This window comes from Anopheles gambiae, chromosome 2 (genome assembly GCF_943734735.2).
Source record: "Anopheles gambiae chromosome 2, idAnoGambNW_F1_1, whole genome shotgun sequence".
Lineage (NCBI taxonomy): Eukaryota > Metazoa > Arthropoda > Insecta > Diptera > Culicidae > Anopheles > Anopheles gambiae.
In genome coordinates this window covers 67,643,070-67,647,591 of record NC_064601.1, presented here as the reverse complement: position 1 = coordinate 67,647,591, position 4,522 = coordinate 67,643,070, and positions in this window count along the sequence as shown.

The window sequence follows — 4,522 nt, the reverse complement described above, 5'->3', positions numbered from 1 at the left end:
TCATTGCTCCTCGAAGGCATGATTGATGGTTCCATGGCAGGGACAAGGTTAAACGCTGCCCAACAACTTTGCTTCCTGAACTGTTCAAGGGAGGTGGCGATGCTAGGGTGATCCGAGTGGGCCATGGTAAGGCTAATTTGCTGCCTGTTTTTTTTTGCTAGCAGCAACCATGCAAAGCCTGTTCCAAGCGAATGAATGTAATAAGCTATGGTTGATTAAGTTTTTGACAGTGTCCATGGACTAGTTTTACCGGACATGGCAGTCGCTTCGGATCGGGAGGGAAAAAACATAGAAAAGGATTTTAGTTTTGCTCTGTTTAGTATTTCATCTAGAAGCATGTAATAGAAATGATGCTCCAATATGCCGGATTTTTGGGTAAAATTGAAAAAAAAAACTCGTTTTTAGTATTGTTGGCATATTGTTACGTCGTACGAGTTTTGATTAGTGGATTTGTGTGTGTCAAACCGTGTAGAAGGCTTCAAGATTTCGTTAGTGCGTGCGAATGACCATGTTGTATTGGGTGATGATGGCATTCGATTTGATTTAGATTCATTTGCTCTAATATTTGGCGAAAAAAGAAAGTACACTTCGTACGGCGTTATATGGTGAAAATTCGGTGGTTTTTTCTATAAAATGACTAAACGGCCAGTAATAAGAATTGGAAACGTTATTTCCCAAAGATTAGAGAAGAAAGCAACGAAAAATCCACATCACAGTGGATTTTAAAGGGCTTGTTCTAAAAGTCCCTTAAACTGGTTCTGGAAGTTAAACTGATTTGACGACTGCAACAGTACGACAGTGACAACTGCAACACCCCACGACGTCACAACAACCATCAAGCTCATGCCAAGCTACACAAACAGGATAATTAATCCTTGTTACCTACTAATTGGCTTTAAGTTTGGGATTGCAGAACATGTCCGAAGATTAGTGTTACAAGATGTGACTGAAGTAACAACATAATTTTAACCAAAGATAAGTAATGAGTGACACTTTTTACGGCTTTCCATTTCAGCTTGATGGACGTTATGCGTGTGCGTTTGCATGTTTTCATAACTTATCATAACGAGCACAAAAATAGCAGTAAACAACACTACGAATGTTCCAATTTTGCGTTAACTTATTCTGTATAGCAAAGCCTGTTAACTGGCTGCCTGATGATTAAATTCTGAATTATTTAGTGTTTCATTTGCCTAAATTTAGAGTCATACACTGCTAGTTTTGTTTAAAGTTTAACATCATATCAGAAAAAAATAAAAATATGCTTCTATTGAGAGTCGCTGTGTATGGTAAGGTGGTTGATATTCTGGATATATTGCTTCGAATTACGGATACTTAAGGCATTTTTGGCATTTAACATTTTCTTACTAATTCAATTTTAATCGGCCTCTGTATAACTCCCTTTACTAAAGCAAACCATCTAGATAGATGGAGAAAAAAATCTGAATAATTTTACTAGAAACATTGCAAAACATCATAAAATTACAACGATACTTTGTATCATATTCCAGACAGTTTCAAGCTCATGTTTCAAATTACGGACGTTTTGATTCAAATTCCGGGCAGCCTCTAAATTTCATCTATAATCTTCAAATTCACACTCACACTACACCTTGTTAGTTTTTAACTTGTTTAAAGTTCAAAACAGCCGGTCTGGTGGTACAGTCGTCAACTCGAACGAATTGACAACATGCCTGTCATGGGTTCGAGCCTCGAATGGACCGTGCCGTGATCGTGTCTTACGTATGACTGACTGATTATCATTCTATGGGGGGAATCAATACAGGGTTTCCCACGATTTATTGGTTGGTTCCCAGCAATTTTTGGTGCATACCCACGATTTTTTGGCCGTTTCCCAGAATTTTGTTGGTCCAATTGTATTGATATCCAATCGGAAAATACCAATAAATTATGGGAACGAACCAAAAATCTATGGGATACGATCAAAAAATCGTGGGAACGCACCAAAAAATCATGGGAACTGACCAATCGTGGGAAACCCTGTAAGTCACTGAAAGCCAAGCCCACAAGTAGTGGTATAGGCAGGTCTGTGACTGACAACGGTGCCAAAAGAAGAAGAAAAAGAAGAAGAAGAAGAAGAAGAAGAAGAAGAAGAAGAAGAAGAAGAAGAAGAAGAAGAAGAAGAAGAAGAAGAAGAAGAAGAAGAAGAAGAAGAAGAAGAAGAAGAAGAAGAAGAAGAAGAAGAAGAAGAAGAAGAAGAAGAAGAAGAAGAAGAAGAAGAAGAAGAAGAAGAAGAAGAAGAAGAAGAAGAAGAAGAAGAAGAAGAAGAAGAAGAAGAAGAAGAAGAAGAAGAATGTTCCAAATATAAAATTCTGAGTGAACTGCTTCGCGAATTGATTTGAAAAAGTTCAATCAAAACATACTGAATGTCTGGAACAAAGTCTATATAATACAGAGGTCGATGCATAGCTCAATTTTGGTCCACCATTTTGAAAGCTTGTTTTTGACAGTTAGATAAAAAAGCGTTCACAAACGATTCCAAACAACCAAACATTTTTCAGGGCTAATTGTGCATTTTTTGCACAAAACTTAGTGTAACTATACATTTCTTTCTCATGAACGTGGCATGGAGTAATTTATCACTTAAAAACGACCACAACCAGGAATCTAGCCTCTTAGCTTTGGTCCTCTTGAACTACACATAATTTCGTCGTAATTTCGGGCGCTGATCTTTTTGTAATTGATAATTACACTATAATTATATCTTTTCTTGATATTCGTCAACTTTTTAAAGTACAATATTAGCGGAATTTGGGGCAAGTGTGCCATACGGGGCAAGAGTGCCACCAAGCATTTTTCCTTAAAAATTTTAGGTTAATGATCAATTGTGTATACAGTTGGTTGTTTTCCAATGACTAGGTATACTGAGCCGAATTTCATATAGACCAATCGATATTTCCCATTGTTTTGAACTGATTTATATTGAGTTTAAAAAATTGAGCAGAATATTATAATTTTTTAATCCAACCAAATAAGCTCTCAAAAATCATGCGAACAATCAACCGAGAAAATTTTTACACCACCGTATAGCTGAGGAAACGTGAATTTTTTTGTGGGGTTAGTTGAAAAAAACTTTCTTTTTGTCACTGAAAACTTCAATTTCAAAAAAGTTACAACTTTTGGGGCAAGTGTGCCATCTCTGTTTGGGGCAAGTGTGCCACCATCTTTCATAGGCGCGAGCTGTCAAAAATGTAAACATTGTTGTAGCGTGCTGCGGAATGGTGCGCTATTGTGAGCGGATTCCACGCCAGAAAAACAGAACAGTAAAAAAACCATATTGTGGTACAGTTGGTGGTCAAAAAGGGTTCATTGTTGACTAAATACATGGAGGAATACATACACTAGTGGTACAAACGTAATAATTTCCAATTATCTAAGAAATACGGTTATTTTAACCAGGTGGCCGTCTTGCCCCATACGAGTGGCACTCTTGCCCCATAGCCCAAAAAACAACGTCTTTTTGGACCCTTTTTAAAACGCTTCAAAAACTGTTTTGTTTGCACTTTTTTCAAGCGAAACTCATTTATAAGTGAGGAATTAGATGTAAAATGGTTATGAGATTTAAATCGGCTTTTGAAAAACACGTTTTCGTGAGTTATAACTTGAAATGCTTAAGGTGGCACACTTGCCCCAAGTTCCGCTACAAACATACGATGTAAAAATGGCCGAAAATGCTTTCAGACCACTGCATGCACAACAACTAAAACCTCAATGTATGCTACGATGAAACTATTGAAGCTTTTTCATTCAGCTGTCAAAACTTTCCCACGCTTTTTGATCAAATGTTCTGGACGACTCGACCTCTGTATTACAGTGAACCCTCTCTTATTTGAGAGGCGATGGGACTGTCGAATAAGAGGGGTTTTCAAATTACAGAGGTGGAAAGTGAATGAAAGGTCCATCCAAACAAGAAAGAGACAGAACATTTAGTATGCAGCCTTAACTGTTGCTATAGGAAACTGCGAACAGAATCGCCAATTTGAGCATACATCATTCAATAACCATGGCAACACCATACACAAATAAGAGGGACACAGATTTCAGAGGTTTTCCAAATTAGAGGAACAAAAATGTACTGGAAATCAAGGGACTGTGCAAAATGTTCAAATAAGAGAGGTTTTTCAAATTGGAGAGGTGTCAAATAAGAGAGGGTTCACTGTATATAGACTTTGCTACATACAGTTAAATCTCTCTAAGCTGAATCTTCAAGAGACCGTCAACTTAGAGAGATATTCATGTTGAAGAAAAGTAATGAAATTGTTGCTAAGCAGTTTCCAAGAAACCACCGAAAAAACCGGGCATCCTTGGATTTCACTGTATGTGCTTTCTAGTAAGTAAGTAAGCTTTCTAGTTGGCACGTTCTCCATACAAAAAAATTCTCGGCATGCCTTGAGATTTTTTGTGAATTTTTCAAAAACCGGATGTTCCATACAAACGCATGCTTTTTAATTGAACTGTCAACCAAATTTCGAGCGTTCAACTAAAAAGCATGCCAACTAAA